At 42.3% G+C, this 18,555-nt stretch overlaps 3 pseudogenes; all 3 read right to left on the reverse strand.

Annotated features, from left to right (window-relative positions):
* Window positions 1-2,249: 2,249 nt before the first annotated feature.
* On the reverse strand, window positions 2,250-2,554 carry LOC114004668 (uncharacterized protein C3orf14 pseudogene; annotated as a pseudogene).
* A 7,266-nt stretch (window positions 2,555-9,820) lies between these two features.
* Window positions 9,821-13,241, reverse strand: LOC102498999 (non-histone chromosomal protein HMG-14 pseudogene; annotated as a pseudogene).
* Window positions 13,242-15,676: 2,435 nt separating this feature from the next.
* LOC102494169 (protein FAM98A pseudogene) lies at window positions 15,677-17,194 on the reverse strand (annotated as a pseudogene).
* Window positions 17,195-18,555: the final 1,361 nt, after the last annotated feature.

Here is an 18,555-nt window from a genome sequence, read left to right on the forward strand (position 1 = left end):
GCAGTAGTGCCAATTAAATATCACTTCCCCTGTTCCTGCTTGGGGTCCATACATGTCTAGGTAAACTGCTCATATCCAAGCCTCCTCTGCAGACAGGAGCAGCTGTCTGTCACATCCTGAACCAAGAGACACTAGCAAAAGTCACTGGGTGACTTTCCTTAAGGAAGCTCTTACAGAGTTTCACTTCCAGAATGATAGTGTTGTGGGCAGAAGTCTGACTGCTTTTTCCTATTTTTTCCAAAGCCCTTTCCAGAGGGCCTGGGGGGGAGTCACATCCACAAACATTAACAGACCATTTTTTCCATTTAACAGGATTCTTCCTGCATCCTGTCCCTGGCATCGTATCTTTGAGATGTATATCCAACTAATTACAGTATGTACTTTTGCTAACCTCCTTTCCTTGTGATGTAGATTAAGCATCTCTTTACAAATCTCTTCCCAGGACACAAATCTTCCCTTCCAATCACCAACCTAGAATTTGTGGAACCCACCTATAACTACAAGCCCCCCACCCACACATGTTCCACCTCTTTGGGCCAGACCAATGGAAATCTCTTCATTAATTTTGTCTGTCAATCTCAAAAAAATCAAATAAAAGGAACCCCTGTACTTGATCACTCCGAGAAAGGCATATATGCCTCCTCTCCGGGCCTAGGTTATTCATATTCTACTTGGAGATAAACTGCATTATTTATTAATTATTAACTGTTAGAGTTTGTTATTTTCTGTCAATAGTGTATAGAACCCAATAGGCCCATTCCCAAACAACAACAAAATCACAACTGGTAACAAGTATGAAAAGTAATAATCTACTTTCTTGGAAGTTGTCGAAGGCAGACAGCAAATGAAGGAATCTTTATTTGAGAAAATAAAAAATATATTGGTAACAATCTTGAGAGTCCTACCCTTGAACCCTGCCTCTGTCTCTCCCCACCCATTCTTAGCTTGGCAGAAGCTGCACTCTGTATGTGTGTGGCTAAGAAGGTGACAATGAAGACTCCTCTACCCTCTCCTCCCAGCCATCAGGAGGGGCAGGCTGCCAGTCTTTCTCATCCCTTTCACTCTAAGTTTTAGAGGGAAAATTCCTGCTTCTAACCCAAGAACAGCAAGCAAAAAATATTTGCATCAAAACAGCCTTGGCCCCAACTGCCCTGGAGCTTTCAAGCCAGGAACTTGTATGTAGACGTTAATAACAACATGGTTCGTAACAGCAAGAAAGTTGAAACAACCAGAATGTCCATAAGCTGAGGAATGAGTCTGGCATACCCACACAATGAGATCTTAGTCATCAATAGAAGTAGCCGAGGCTGATAAATGCAATTATAGCATGCCTCAGAGACATTGCAGATCCAGTTCCAGATGACCAAAACAACATGTACATTGCAATAAAGCATGTCACATGAGTATTGTTCACTTGCTCTGTGTATAAAAGTTTTGTTTATACTATATTGTAGTCTATTAAGTGTGCAACAGCATTTAATGCTAAGCAAAGCAAGTCAAACTATGAAAGACAGACTTGTTTTTCCCCACTCAATCCATGCTCTATGGCAGAACCTGAAAGTGTGGAAGGTATAACAACTACAGTGGGTGGGAATATAAACTACACAGCCACTGTGGAGAACAATTCCTCAAGGACCTACCAATAGAACTACCATGAAATCCAGTAACTCCACCCAAAGGACTTGAAAACAGTCAGAAAAACACTTACATATTTACTGCAGCACTATTCACAATTGCTGAGACATGGAAATCAACCCAAATGTCCAAGAACAGGTGAGTAGATTGAAAAAGCGTGGCACATATATACTGTGAAATACCACTTTGCCATAAGAAAACAGTGATATCCTGGCATTTGATAGAAAGTGGCTAAGGATTTGGGGAAAACAGAACAACTTTTAATGGTACAAGGTTTTTTTGGTTTTGGGGGGGAGGTGTCGTGTGTGTGTATATGTGTGTGTGTGTGTGTGTATGTGTGTGTTTTGACTTATAAACTTATTTAGTAAACAGTCCAGTTTTTAATATTGGTTTTCAGCTCTTCCATAAGTTTGGGAGAAAGCAAGTTCTTGACTTTGAAGTAGTTAAGTGATAACCTGAGGCTGCCCAGTAGATTTTCATACCTTCTGTGTCATTTAGGAGGTAATAGAACGATATGAACATATTCAATTCCTACAGTCTCTGTAATTATCTACATACTCTTCAATATCCAGCTTTACTAAACAGTTTTTTTGAACTATCATGTGAAGAAGTTATCACTGGGCCTCATTTTGAATGGTATTTTCTGCTTCACTTTGGTTTTCAACATCAGTAGGGTATGGTGCTCTTCCTAAAAGAAACTGCTCCCACTTGGGAATATACTCTTCTGCTGATGCCCAGTAAGGAGTCTCTAAGACCAAGGTTCCTTTGAAAAGCAGTCTCAGTTGCTTGCAGCTGAGGTGCCCTCTCTGTTTTGATCTCCAAATTTATTCTCCATTTGTAAAAGTAACATTAATTTTTATGATACAATTTCTTCATGTCTTTTAGAAAGGCGAATTTCTTGAGCAGACAAGGAAGCCATCTTTAATCAAAGCCGTGTTACAAGCTGAGGTACATCTCGAGCTGCCTCCGGGAAGGCTTTCCGGGAAGACACAGGCTACTGCGCAGACTCAAGGGCCTCAGCACGGGCCTGGGCGTGGTTGCCATCTTTTGTGGTTTTTGGTTGTTTGCTTTGCTATAGGGCATGTGCACTCACCAGATAGAGATGAAGGGAGGGGCGAGAAATCACCCCCCCAGGTGATGGCCACACTGCGCTTCCTTCCTCCTCTATTCTGGAGATTTGGGCACACATGGACACATACACAGGTGACAGGCATGATTGTCAAGCCACTGGGTTTGGGACTTGAACCACATAGTTGGCCATGTGGGACCCAGCACCTTAACCTCCACACCATCTGCTGGTCCCTGATTTTTCAGTTTTGCACATTGTTTACTTCCTCTTAAAACCAGTGCATTTCAATTCTTTACATCTGTCCTTCAGCTCCCTTCTAGCCATTTTTCCAATATAGATTATCATTATTTTTTATTAAACTATCCAACTTTTACAAATTTATATTAATATTGTTCATTACGAAGCCAAGTACCAAGCAGAGATTATTTTCTTCCATTATCATTAGTTCTTTTCATAAGTTATCAATTGCTTTTTAATCATTTTAATAACTTCTTGCAGTTTTTGTGTATGCTTGGAAACTCCATTACATACTCTATCGAACCATCAATTTCTTTTTTATTCCTGAAGACTATCTGTGAGGTCCTCAATCTTCCTCATAGACTGGTTCCTTGCTAGGTCTACAGGGTTATCCTGAGACATCTCCTTCCCAGTCACCTTAGTTGGAGCCATCATTTCTGGCAATTTGTTGCTTTCTCTTTCATTTTCTGTGTGGTTTTGCAGAAACACGTCCTTCAGCAACTCCCTGAGAAAAGCATCGCCACATGTATTTCTGAGCCCTTCATGCTAGACAGTGTTTCCACTTCATGCTCACCATTGAATAATAGTTTATCTAGGTTGGGACCAGCTATGTCACTGGACTCCCATGTAGTCGACCACAGTTCGAGTCTTGGACGCAGTGGCTTAAACACGCCGGGTGCATGTGTGTGCATGCCCAAGATCCTGAGAGGAGAATGGATAAGGGATTGTGGCGTGGCCATCCCCCCCGGGGGGGGGATTTCTCCCTTTCAGTCTCTCTGTCTCTCTGGTGAGCACACGCGCCCTAGAGTGAAAAACCTCTCAAAAAAAAAAAAAAAAGTTTATCTGGGTTAAAAAATTTGAGTTGATAATATTTTTCTCTTAGAAATTTGAAAACATCTACCCTCTGCTCCCTTCTAGCCATTCCTCCAATATAGATTATCACTATTTTTCCTCTGAAACCTAACACCACTTTTAAGAAGCACAATGCCAGGCCAGCCAGTGGCATTGAGGTTAGGGCAACTGGATCCCAAATGGCTGGATCATCATTCAAGTTCTAGACTGACAGCTTGGAAAACACACTGGGCACATGAGCATGTGTGCCCACATCCTGAGAGGAGAGTGGAGGAAGGACTAAGGCATGACCATCCCCCATGGGGGGCAATTTCTCACTTTCCCTCCCTTTCTCTGTGTCTCTTCAGTGAGCCCATGCACCCTATAGCAATAACAAAAAATAAAATTCCATTTCTTTTATATATATATATGCATATGTATATAATTTTTTCATTTAACTTTATTATTATTATTCTTTTTTCTTTTTTATCTTTTTTATTTTATTATTTTTATTTCATGCTCTTTTATATATTTGATCATGTTATTTAGCTTGCAAAGTGAATATTCCAACATGTGTACATTTCTCCCTATTCCTTAATAATGTTCTTATTGTGTTTATATGCTTGTAAGATAATTTTTCTTGGTTCTGTAATTCCAAAGCAATGTGTGCATTTAATGCATAAACACTCAAGGAGCCAATTCAGAGATCAAATGCCAACCACTTCTGGGAAAAAGCTCTGTGTGACCTCTGTGTTTATTTCCTTCATTCTTACTTTCTATGAATCCTAATAGCTGACTTTTTAAATCTTCCTGAGTAGATCAACCTATGCTTTTTCATTTGTTCATTATTTGGATTTTTTTTTAAAGCTTTTACTCTTTTATTTCCTCTGAGGAAGAAAGAGAGAGAACACCCCGCACAGGATGTTAAAACCACAGTCTAGCCCAGCAGCAGCACAGACCTGCAAATACGCATCTCAACAGACAGTGGGGATCAACAAAGGAGAATTGCTTTTACAATCTTGCATTAGTAAAAAGCCTTTTATGCTTAAGATAGGAAACTCATAATTCATAAAATAGTTGTAACAATGTAAAAGACATTTTTCATGGCAAGAAATAGACAAATTTGGGACATAATATCAGCAGCCATGAGCCAGTTTTAAGTATTTAAAATGTTTTTACAGATCAACTCAATAAAGATAAAATTCCACTAGAAAACAAACAGGCAGGCCAGCCCAGTAGCACAGCAGTGAGACTCTGCTGCTTATGGAATCATATCCTACCTGTCTACCCATGGTTCAAATCCTGACCTTGGTGACTTAAACATGCTGGGCACATGCGTGTGTGACTAAATCCTGATGAGATGGAGACATGGAGGAGAACAGACGGTGGCATGTCTCCACCTCATCAAGGTGCTCTCCCTCTCTCTTCTTTCTCGGGTAAGTGTAGGCACTCTCTGGCAACCAAAACCATTTTTTTAAATCAGGAGGCTTATTAATTGATGCACTTGCTGGAGACAGAGAAGGAGAGAGACAGAGAAGGAAAGAGAAAAAGCACCCCTACCTGAGAGGAGTGATCATGTTGCAATCCCTTCTCTTCCATTCTCCTCTCGGGATTTTGGTCACGCACATACACATGTCCAGAGTGTTTTTCAAACCACCAGGTGTGGACTCGGCTGTGCAATTAGCCACATGGGATTGGGCTACTTTAATCTTCACGCTATCTGTTGGCCCATTAACCAATTTTTGATTGGGAATTTGTGGGAAAGTTTTTTGCAGTTACTAAAATACATGGCTATAAGGCTGCTTTTGGAATAATGGAATAAACCAGAGAATAGTTGATAAAGGAGAACTTGAAAACAATAAACATACTTAATATACTGATAATTATATAAACAGAAATCAAAACAAGGAATCATTTTATGACATTTCAGAAAAGATGGCAAGATTTGGTGAACATTGCATTGACAAGAGTATTGGAGAAATAGCCATGTGTATAACTGTATGAGGGCAACTTCAAAACTGTGGAAAATTGAATTGAAGTATGGGCTTTATTTCAATACAAAAAAATTGAAACCTATGCATAATTTTTTCGTAATATACATATTCCACAAACTTTTTGAAGATCACGTATCCACTATTGTGACTGTTTTCTCACAAGCTACCAACATTTTAATGACCATATCTACTGAAGGAGTATTTTCATGTCTAACATACACAAAAAACAAATAAGTATACAAAGATGTTCATTGAAATACTGTTTGTTATAGCTCAAGACTGAAACCAGCCTGATGTCTGAGTGATGCTACTATAGGCCAGAGCCAGCCTGGGGACCACTCTGCCACAAGACGGGAGACTCACGCCAGCCTCCGTCACCCACAAAGGTAAGTAGCTGCAAGACTATCCCAAAGAAGTCAGCAATATAATTTGTACCAATCAACCTCCTTATCTCAGGGTCTGGCACTTTTAGTCATTGTTTAGAGAACTATGTAAATTAGTTTTGGTGAAACCAGGAAAATCTTATCTTAAAGACAATGAGGGAACCAGCAGTTAGCGTAATGGCTATGTCGCTGGATTCCCATGTAGTCGACCGCGGTTCGTGTCCCGGACCCGGTGGCTTAAAACTCACGCCGGGCGCGTGTGCGTGCGTGCCCAAGATCCCGAGAGGAGAATGGAGGAGAAGGGATTGCGGCGTGACCATCCCCCCTGGGGGGTGATTTCTCGCTTTCTGTCTCTATGTCTCTCTCTGTCTGTCTGGCGAGCGCACGCGCCCTACAGTGAAAATCTCTCCAAAAAAAAAAAAAGACAATGAGAAAGAGTTGCTGAGTTGTATTTATATTTATTTAAAAATTGAGTATGTGTGTGTGTTTCCAAGATTCAATTTTTACATAATTTTATTTGGGTTAAATAAGAAAAGAGGTATTTAATCACATGCCCACCTTTCTAAAAAAATTTATAAGAATTTGATAACAGTGCCTCTGGAGAAAGGGAATAAGAAATTAGGAACCTAGTTATCTGAATGAATAGAAAATTTTTTTCTATATTCCACTTATACATTTTAATTTTCATAGCAGACATGCTTAAAAAATTACTTATTCAATCACTGGAGGAAAATGGATGGTTTAAGTTTAGAGGTGATAGGAGAAACAAAAAAGGAATTGATTGTAGTATTTACACATTTCAATATCTGTGCAAAGCTATATGCATAAAGCAAATAAAATTTGTGAAACCAATTCAGTTCCACAAATCAAAAGTGTTCAAAAAAATATTATCTCCCACAATGGATGAAGGGGGCTTGAGAACTCAAGCTACACACCTGTCTATGTTCCTAAAAGAAAGAGAGTAATAGATATCAAAAGGAGGCTTATGAGGTATGTTTCTACAATTTAAAATCCTATATTGGGGACCAGCAGTTAGTGTAATGGCTATGTTGCTGGACTCCCATGTAGTTGACAGTAGTTTGAGTCCCGGACCTGGTGGCTTAACTCATACCAGGCTTGCGTGCATGTGTGCGCAAGATCCCGAGAGGAGAATGGAGGAGAAGGAATTGTGGCGTGGCCATCCCCCCTGGGAGGTGATTTTTCACTTTCTGTCTCTCTGTCTTTTTTTTTTTTTGGAGAGGTTTATGCTATAGACTTTCTGGGGAGTGCATGTGCCCTATAGCAAAAACCTTTCCAAAAAAACCCTAAAAAAAAAAACCCCCCAAAAAAAAAAAAAAAAAATCATCCACTAGGACATCCTCGGGGTGGAGGGTGGGACTTCCCTCCATGTGAGTTCTATTGCACAGGCCACATCCAAGCTAACTGCCTACAGCGCAACACGGCTAACTTCTTCTCATCCCTATAACTATTTTGTTCAAAACACAATATAAGTGTGAGACATTGCCAAGTGTGATTGGTTGGAGTTAAAACAATTTAAAAATTCCGACTTTCAGGTAATGGTGGACAGCGACAGACTCTTCCTTGACCCAATGTTAGTCAGGCTCCTCTGACAAGGCCTTGACCTAAGCCCCAGCTGGTCCCTGTGTAAGAATAAAATTAGATTAGCCTGTCTTACAAAGATAAAGTCTAACCTTTGCCTCTTTTGTTTCTGTACTAAAGCAGATGCTGCTGAAGTTGCGGAAACCTGGGGTAATTTGTTAACACCTTGCAGGGAGCCTGGAGCCATTTGCAAGCTAGTCTGGCAAGCTAGCCCGGACCTTTGTAATGTAAAATTCCTCCCTTCTGCTAGCCCCGGAAACCCAGATCAAATGCTCCTGCAAGCCTGACCAAATGGTCGCCTTAAGATTACCCTTGAAACCCCTTATCTAGCTTCCTCCCCTCACCCCAGGGACTCATGTCTATATAACCTGAATACTGCTATGTTCGGGACTTCACTCAACCATGTCTTGTATGACTGAGAGTGGAGTCCTAGCACGCTAGCAATAAAGCCTCTTGTATTTTACATCAAGAACCGACTTTTGTGGTTGATCGGGGTCGCTGTTGCCATAACACTCCCTGGACGAGGAGATTCAGCGAGTTGCCAGTAAAAACCTTTCACTTGATCTGCCCATCCCAGTTTTAGCAAGAATTCCACCAAGTCACCCCTCACCCTTTGTATCCGATCATCCTCAGTATCTGAGTGTCCCTCACCTCCCACCATCTCTCAAATGATAGCTGATTACCCGGTACTGTCATCGGCAAAAGCCTATTAGATCTGTTTGCAAGAATACTCCTACCCTGTTGAAGAAAAATTATCCAGCGATACTTGTTAAAGAACAGCAAGGCCACTCTACTCAGGGACGTCATGATAGACGTAGGTGCCATGGGATTTTGTACCGGGGGAAAGACTGGGCTCTACTCCAAACGCAAGCAAAAGAGGGAGGCTCTTCCACTCTGAGGAGGGCCGTTCAGTATAAACGCTAAAAACAGCAGTGTCATAACCCTGCTTTGTCATTTCTTCTTTTCTTTAATACACTAATATTCTCAAACAAGAAAAAACTGGAAGTGGCCTGGAACTGCTGTTGCAACGCTTTCCTGACCACGCTCTGGGCACTTCTCCTTTCAGGAATCTGACTCCAGTTGCTGCAAGCCTCAGGTTGAGTTGGGGTATTTCAATGCCTTTAGACTCGCCCTCTCTGCCCCTCTGCACTCTAAGTACAATCAAGTGCCTGGCCTGGCCCCACAAGCTTGGGGCTGGCAAGTGCTGACCTCACTGCTCACAGGGTAGAGCCCCCACTTTGGCCCACAGGCAGCTCCTGATACTCTCTTCTGCCCTCTGCTGGTCATAGGTGTCAGTGCTGGGCACTCCCCCATCCTCGTCTCCAGGTTTTCTCTTTTTTTTTAAAGAATTATTATTTTTTTCTTTTGTAATTGAGATGTATTGGTTGTGTCGATAATCAATATAGACATTTCAATTTGTAAACAATTCTTAACATATGTACCAGAAATTTAAAAAGCCAAATATTGTGATTCTTTTTAAGTCATTCCAGTGACATTCCATCTTCAAATTTGTAGGCAAGTTTTCCTTAAGAGGATATCAAAAACCACTGTCTTCAAAAGTTGAAAGCTGTTACATAAGTCCCACCAAATCACAATTTAGTATCATACACACTACATACTCGAATTTCCAATCTTTCGCAGCACATTAACAAATATATTAGGAAAACTGAACTACCACGACCAAAGATGTTACAGAGTGCACACAATTCTGACAGGAAGAACAACAATCAGAGTGGTTTTCTTTAGGAAACAATCTTACTAAAAACATAATAGAAGTCATTTAAAATATTCAAGACACATTAAATGCATGACTGTGACTCCAAACTGCCATTTAGTATGCTTTTCCCACTATTTTCTGGGTACCAAAAAAATAAGCAACCAGTAAATTATTTTACCTCTTTTAAAAAAAGCACTTACACTTTAAAAAATGGGATGAGGTGGAATTCTCTCCTTCTTAAAAATAATTCTAGAGCTACTAAAAATCTTGCATTTATGAAATAGTTGATAAAAACATTCCTCTGGATTGTACAAGAAAGGAGACGGGGACCATTGGTGAGACATGGGAGATGACATTACTCAGACTGGGCTTCTGTCTCCTGCTTCATAACAGGGTGGATCTCCTCATTTTCAGTTCCTCCATTTTTACAGGTAAATATTCTATAGTGTCTGAATTGGCCACTTCGACCTGTTTCCCCTTTGGTCCCTTGTTCCCTTTTGTTTGCACTCTTTTGTCTGAAGATTTATCCTTCTCTGCCGCCGCCTTTTTTTGGCTCTGTCTCCACTTTCGCAGGAGCAGGTTTAGCCTACAACCTTGCTGATCTCTCGGGCTCTTCCTTGGATGCCCCCTCCGCTGAGCTCACCTTCCTCTTGGGCTTCTAGGCTGCTGACAAGGTGCGTGCTGGGTGCCTGGGAGGCCACAGTGCACCAAGAGTCTTAGTGAGGCTGAGCGTATAGACCCTACCACTTGGAACTCCACGCGGGGCGGTGGGTCAACGGGATGGAACTGGATTGGAAGCCCGCCCCTCCTCTCCCCCAGAATTATTTTATTTAACTTTATTTGTTTATTTGACCAGAGAGGGACAGAGAGGGAGAGGAAAAGTGAGAAAGCAAGCTGCCAGGTCTGGGACTCGAACCGTGGTCCCCCATGTGGAAGTTCAGCGCCCTTAACCACCATGCCACCTGCAGACTCCTTACCCCCAGATTAAGGAGGAAAGAAAAGAAAATCAAGAACCAGAGCAGAGGGAACTAGCATTTAGTGTAATGGCTGGCGCTGGACTCCCATGTAGTTGACCGTGGTTCGCGGCCCGGACCCGGTGGCTTAAAACTCATGCCGGGCGAGTGTGCATGCGTGCCCAAGATCCCGAGAGGAGGATGGAGGAGAAGGGATAGCAGTGTGGCCATCCCCCTGGGGGGTGATTTCTCGCTTTCTGTCTCTCTGTCTCTCTCTGTCTGTCTGGCAAGCGCACACGCCCTGTAGCAAAAACCTCTCCAAAAAAAAAAAAAAGAAGAAGAACCAGAGCAGAGCACCAAGGGAGTCAGGGAACTGAGACAGCTAGTGGTGGTAGAAAAGAGCACAGTTTAGGGACCAGCAGTTGGCGTAATGGCTATGTCACTGAACTCCCATGTAGTTAACTGTGGTTCAAGTCCCAGACTTGGTGGCTTAAACTCATGCTGGGCATGTATGCATGCGTGCCCAAGATCCCGAGAGGAGGATGGAGGAGAAGGGATAGCAGTGTGGCCATCCCCCTGGGGGGTGATTTCTCGCTTTCTGTCTCTCTGTCTCTCTCTTTCTGGCGAGTGCACGCGCCCTATAGCAAAAAACTCAAAAAAGAAAAAAAAAGGCATGGTTTGATATTCTGCAGGTTCCAGGAGAGAGGCAAAGGATGGGCACGGGGTAGTGTGGAAAGAAGGTATTTGGCTGGATGATGCCAACCAAATTTAGAAAAAACAGGGCCAGCCAGTGGTGTGGAGGTTAGGGCACTAGATTCCACATGGCCATCAGCACAGTTCAAGACCTGCAGCTGGGTCTCGGGGAGACAGGGCAGAGTGAGGGGAGAACTCAATGTATGGAACCTACTTTCATCCCCAAATTCATATGCTGAGATCCTAACTTCTGAGGGGAGAGCATTAAGAAGAGGGGCTTTAGAGAAGAGCATAGGTCGGCAGGGAAGTTACAACTCTTATAAAGGGTCTCCAGATGCTTCCCTGTCCCCTCCACCCTGTGAGGTCACAGCTAGAGATGTCATCAAGGAACCAAGCACTTTCCAGACATGGAGGTGTTGATGCCTTGGTCTCGACTTCCAAAGTTGTAACAAATCAAATTCTGTTGTTCACAAAACACTCACAAATGGTAGTTTGTTATAACATCATGGATGGAGGAAGATACAGGAACAAGGGAAAATGGGTGGATGAGGACAGAGATGGGAGTGAGTCTTGTAAGCAGTTATTATTTTGAATAAATGTAAGAAAAGTTCTCATTTGGTTGCAAAAACCATCAGTCCAGAACTCCCTTTCCTGAAGGTCTTAAATATGTCTGGAAAGGAAAGGAAGGGTGACCCTTCTCCCACACTCTGCTGGTCGGTCTTGCCAACACAGAGGCTGTGTGGTCCTGCTCTGAGGGCTGTGGGAGTCAGTCCCTGTTTTGTTGATAAATTAGGCTAAGGCTCCCCATAGCCACATTGTAGTGTTGCATGTCCGAGAGCCCGGGGACACGGAAACAGGGTGTCTGTGGAGACTCTGACCCTACGCGTTCTTTCACAAGGCTCTAATACAGACGCTCTGAGGGTTTTTTGAGTCCTGGGGTCAGGAACCTTACAAAACTAAACCTTCTGATCAGATAGACTTGGGGGCAGGGGGGAGCATGCCGCTGAGTCTGGGACTCGAACTAGTTGGCTGTATGGGAATCCGGTGCCTTAACCACCATGCCACTGGCCAGCTCCCCGTTTCTGCTTTATATATATACTTTTTTCCATCAGAAAGATTTTCCGTATGGTTGATCTTATATGTTTATAATTTTGCTGGGCTAAGGGTGCCCAGGAAGCTAGTGAAACATTATTTTTGGCCATGAATGTAAAGGTGCTTCTGGAGATAGGTGTGCGGGTTGGTAAACTATAGTAAGTAAAGTGGGTCCTCCACCAGTAGAGGTGGGTCTCTTCCAACCTACTGAGGTCCAAAAAGAACAGAAAGGTGGAGGAGAGTGAATTTTCTCTCTCGTTCTGAGCTGGGACATCAGACCTCTGCTGCCCTTGAACATGGGCAGTGCGGTTCTCAGGCCTTTGTCGCAAACTAACTTGTACCTCTGGTCTTTCAGCTTGCAGACAGCAGATCACGACACTCTTTGGCCTCCATAATCATGTGGGCTGACTCCTATAATAAATGATAGCTAAAGATATAGAAAATGGAAGGGCCATCAGGTGACACGGTGCTTAAGGCACTAGATTCCCACATGGCTGACCACAGTTCGAATCCCAGACCCGGCAGCTTGAAAATCACACCAAGTGTGCATTTGTGTGTGTGCATGCCCAAAATCTTGAGAGGAAAATGAAAAAGGGATCGTGGTGTGACCAACCCTTTCTCACTTCTCCTCTCTCTGTCTCTCTCCAGTGAGCACACATGCCCTGTGGCAAAAATGTTGAATAAGAAAAAGAGAAAGAAGAAAGAGAAAGAAAAAGAAAGGAGAAAGTAAGAAAAGTGAAAAGAAAAAAAGAAAAGAAAAGGAGAGGAAAAAAAGAAAAGAGAAAAGAAAAAAGAAAAAAATACATAAGGATTGAGATGATAGAGACATAGAGATTCCACTTGTTCTGTTTCTCTGGAGACCCTAACACAGTATTCAATCCCAAACACACCCATTGCTCACACGTCAGCAAAGCTATAATTCAGCCAAATGCTATATTGCTTATATGAAGAGAAAAGTAGCCTAACCTTGAGCAAAATGAGGAATCAGGAAGCTCCACCTCTTTGAAACCCAGAGTCCACTGCTGCAGTTACCTCCATGGGGCATCTCCCTTCCCCACTCTCCTAGGGTGACAAACGTCCTTCAGCGAAACCTGTTCATGAGAAAATCTCTTGTAACCATACCTACCACATAAAGCCATCATTACATGTTTAGAATTGAAGAGATCCTGGAAACCATCCAATTTAATATCTCTCCTTTAGCAAAGGATACACTGAGACCCAGAAAGGCTGACTTTCTCAGAGTTTTTAATGATCTTTCTTTCTTTTATAAGAGAAATTTTTTTGCTATAGGGTGCATGTGCTCAACAGAGAGACAAAGACAGAATGTGAGAAATCATCCCTCAGAGGGAAGAGCCAACCTTCTCCATTCTCTTCTCAGGATTTTGGGCATTCACACACAGGTGCCTGGCATTTCAAGCTGTCAGGTCTGGGACTCGAGCCATGCTCACTCATGTGGGAGTCCAGTGCCTTAATCACCACGCTGTCTGCTGGTCCCTATTATTCATTCTTTTTGGTGTTTTTGCCTAAGTCAAAAGTTTTGTCTTCTAGAGCTGAGATTCAACCTTCTGCATGATCTAATCTGCTATTAATACTTTCAAGGGAGGTTTTAATTTCCTGTATTACGGTCTTCATCTCTAACAGTCTGATTATTTTTATGGTGTCTATCTCCTTCAAACCATGGAAGGACTTCCTCATCTTGTAGGGTTTGTTGTCTCTCTTCTCATGCATCTTATTTAGTTTTGTCTCTGAATATTCTAATTGTTTATCTGATACTTCCACAAGTTCTATTGTGCTGTTTGTGGATGATGAATAGTTCTTTTCCCTTGAGAGAGAGATATTTTCTTGGTTTCTCATATTTTTTTTGTACCTCTGCACTGGTTTTTGGTCATCTGATGGATTATATGTTTCTTCCAAATTTCTTAGAGTTGATTCTGCAGTGCGGGGGAAAGAGCTTTCCTTCTCAGGTGTGTTCTTCAGAGAGGGCCTCATCTGATCAGACAAGGGTATGTCTAGCCGGCTTGAGCCAGCTTGGTTCCTCCCCAAAATCTTAGGGCTGGGTATTCCTGGCGATGACCTGGAGGCTGTAACTAAAGAGCCAGTAAAATATTAAATCTCAATGGATGCCAGGTATTCTTTCTTTTTTTTTAACTGTACAGATACTTTGTAGCTCATCTTTCCCACAAAGTACACCTCCAGACATCTTCTATCATAGCTTGACAATGTTTACATTTACAAAAACCCAGCAAGACACAGCCTACGTGTAGATTTCAGTAAAGGAGAAGTAAAACATCAACTCAGCCAGGCTTTTGTTTTCTGCAGCAATGATAAGAGTCTACTGCACTAAGCAAAAAACAATCTTCCTTTGTAGTGCATTTCTTCCATTACAAAAAAATGTCTCCTGTCTAAAGCAAACTAACTTGTATTTGCTGAGCCAGTGGTATTAACTCATACATAAAACAAATTTTAGTTTGCTGTTTCTTCTAGCAGATTTCAAGTAAAAAATAAAGTTGAAGGAGAACTTGTTTTGAATGGGTGCAGGTCAGTTTGAATTGCTATACTTAACTAAAGGCCTACATATACTATAGGTTCACAACTTAGTTTGCTTTCATAATCTTTATGGATTTGGACTATGTTCAAGGTGTTCAGAGTGGAGCTTATGGTACAGCATTTCATCAACAGAATATGGTTATTGAATATGCTATCTGAAGAAGAGCTCATTTAATAGGAACTGACCTAAAAGTTGTATCAAGAACCAAATGTGGCATCACCTCTCAATAAAAAAGCAATCAGGGCAGAACTGTGCTTGGAAAAGAGGCATTAGAATACTTTAAGTAAAACACATATAAATAGATTGTTAATATGAGGAATATTTCCTAGTGGTAAATCTAAAAATGTCTAGGTGAATCCTCATTGTCAAAACTTCATATTAAAAACTATTTAATTCAAGTAATTTCTTCTAAAAAGTATGCTTGTTCTGACTGGAATTAGTCTACTGGTTAATTAAAGGCAATTTTAATCACCTTTTAAATTTTTTTTCCATAGAAAGGCGAGATAGTGTATGTTTCTCAAATAAATGGCATTATGTCAGTTCATTAACAAAAAAGGGGTGGGGGCCAGCAGGTGGTGTGGTGGTCAAGGGCCCTGGACTCCCACAGGGCCGACCATGGTTTGAGTTCCAGACCTAGTGACTCGCTTTCTCTCTCTCTCTCTGCCACCCCCTCCCCTCCACCCCCGCTTCCTCACTCTGTCCCTCTCTGGTCAAGTTAAAATAAATAAATAAATAAATAAAGTTAAATAATTTTTTTTAAAAAAAAGAAAACTAAAATTGAATGAAGATCTACAAATGCTTATGCCAAGCAGGAATCTGCCTGCCACCTGTGGTCTCACACTAATTCAAAATAGTCGACAGATTCAGTATTCTCAAACTAAGTTTCTGTTACTTGAACTCTAGCAAAATATAAAGTTCTATAGTCTCAGCTAGTATAATGTCCTCCCTGTCCAAATCTAGAATGATTATACTGATCGCTTCCACGCTAGAAGTGCTGCTGCTCAAATTGACCCCCTTGGTGATGAGTCTTGCTCTTCCTACCCAACCTTCTCCCTGGCCTCCACAACCACCTTGATCTCTGCGAACACCTCTCTTTCCATGACCACTGCCTCGATCACCTTGGAGCCCGCCATCTTGGTATTGTCCTGCTGGTATCCACCACCCTTGTACCCATTTCCTGTAGATGAAGATGTTTGGAAGCTATCATAACCACAACCTTGAAAGCTACCACCGTGGCCACCATGGAAACCACCCAGCTAGAAACCTGAATCTCGATAACCACCATCTTGGTAGCCTCCTCCTCCCCCTCCACTCCCTTCATCTGTCCAGCCTCCTCGATGCTCATTTCCTCTTTCTCCCCCTCAGCCACCATGTTCATAGCCACTACGTCCACTTCTCCTTCCTCCTCATTCATGATCTCCTTGTCCTCCATGTGAGGAATGTTCAAAACCACCTCCCCCTCCTCCTCGGCCTCCTGCTTGCTGCTGGGGACCATCTTGCCTTTTTTGCCACAGTGGCATCTCGGGGTGGAGGTTCAATTTCACTGGGTCTGCTGCCTCTGTCAGGCACCCTGCCCGTCCACACCTTAGTGATGGCACGGGCAGTCTTTTCTCTTAGAGAGCCACTACTTGTCCTTAAAATCCTTGACCAGTCTTGTCTTGCAGCCAAAAGATGGACAACAGTACTTTTTGGAGATAAGACTGAACATTTCAGTTGGTAAACTTTGGTTAATTTTTCTGTCTGGCACTTAGCTCTGTCAGACCAGCCAAATGACTGTACAGTGACATTCACACATTTTATTAGCAGTTTTCTCTGGACTTCGTATTCATTGGCTATAGTTTGGTTAATTGCTTCTATCTTTTCTCAGTGGGCTGGTCCCATTGACTTCTTTAATAAATTCTTTCCCACATGATTTGTTGGAACTTTTGCTAACGTTTACTTTAATTTTTTTCTCAATCCCAACAAAGAATTGGAACATAGTTCTATTAGCTGGAGGTTTGAACATTCCTAGAGCAATACATAAGCCTTTCAACTCTTGAAAGACCTCACTACTGCCTCCTTCTTGAGCTTTTCTTGGAGGAGCATTCACTCAGAGCATTCTGGCAGCTTCTAGTTCTGAGATGAGGTATGTGAGCAAGAGGAGGCAGTTCTGAACCAGAAGTGCTTGGTCATATCCCCAGAAGTCAGGGAAAGATACGGGCAGTTTGTTACCTCAAGCTGGAATTCCTTAGCTTCACTTGGACCATTTGTAGCTGCACACTTTCCTCTAGTTTAAAAGCTCTCCTAACTCAGATATCAAACAAGCACAGAGTTCGGCAAACTCAGGGTAAATGGCCCCAGCAGGGACTGCCTGAGACAGAGTGCCATCTCCCAACAATGGACCCTTGTATTCTAGATCCTCCAGTGACTCCAAGATGTCAGTCTCCACGAGGTCACACTCCATGCTATTGTGGTTTTCAGATTTCCAAGTCTGACAGTAGATGTTCTAAAAGTCACGGTTGGGAGGTGAGTGCAGTCTCCCTGCAGCTCCGTCTGTCTCACTGTGGTTTGCTCTGCCCTGGGAGTCTAACGGTGGGCAGGGAGAAGTGAGCCATGCTCTCTCTGCAGCTCTGTCACTTTGTCCCACCATGGCTGGCTCTGACCTGTGGTTAAGATCTGGAGAACCCAATGGTGCTGGGTGCAGGGAAGAAGGGAATGTTTGAAAGCCCCATGATTTTTGCTTTAAAATTACCATGACAGAGACGGGCCCTTGCCCTGCAGGAGCCCTCCTGTTCCATCTCTAGCCCACTGGCCAGCAAAGGAAACTGAGACAGGGGCACCACTGCCCCCAGCCCACTTCCAGGTTCCCAAGACAAGGACCCCGCTCCCTTTAAAGAGGGATTAGACAGATCCAGAATCGCAGTTCTGAAATTCCCTAGTATGGTAAGGTTCCTGGGATCCTCCTCTGTACTGAACCACCTGTGAATACGTAAATAGTACTCTTTAGACACTTGACTACAGTACCCCTCTTGAGACCACATTGCTAAAAACAACAGTTACTTCTGCACACATCAATTCACAGCAAAAGGGAAACACACTGGCTCCTAGTTGAAAAAACGTTCTCCTAAGAGATATTCAAAAATGAATACATCTTCTAATGGCTAGAAGTAGGAGAAGAGCCTCAGGTCTAAATAAGTCAGGAAATATGTCTCCATCGAAGGAAAAGAGTAACTTCCCTCCATCTCTCCTAAAATCTGACGATGTTACCAAAATGTCAGAGAAAGAATTTAGAACCTTAATGATGAAAAAATTCTGTGAGTTGGAACAGAAAAGAGACAAAGAACTTCAGGAGATTAGGAAGTCCTTCCACGATATGAAAGAAGAAATGAACAGGCTAAGAAAGAGTCAGATGGAGCTATTAGAGATGAAGTCTGAAATACAGGAAATCAAAAACTCTCTTGGAAGTATTAAAAGTTGATTAGACCATACAGAAGATTCAATCTCTGATGTAGAAGATGAAACCTCTGACCTAGAAAAAAACACCAAGAAGAGAAAGAAAATACCAGAAACCCTCTATCTGTTGCCTACAGGAAACCCACCTCATGGATAAAGACATACATGGACTGAAAGTGAAGGGTTGGAGAAGGTTTTCCATGCAAATGGAGATCAAAAAAGAGCTGGAGTCGTGAAACTAATTTCTGACAAAATAGGCTTTAAAACAAAAACTGTTCGAAGAGACAAAGAAGGGCACTATATTGTAGTAAAAGAATCAATAGATCAAGAAGATATAACACTTATTAATATCGATGCGCCTAACACAGGAGC

Source organism: Tupaia chinensis, unplaced genomic scaffold (genome assembly GCF_000334495.1).
Source record: "Tupaia chinensis unplaced genomic scaffold, TupChi_1.0 Scaffold139513_1, whole genome shotgun sequence".
Lineage (NCBI taxonomy): Eukaryota > Metazoa > Chordata > Mammalia > Scandentia > Tupaiidae > Tupaia > Tupaia belangeri.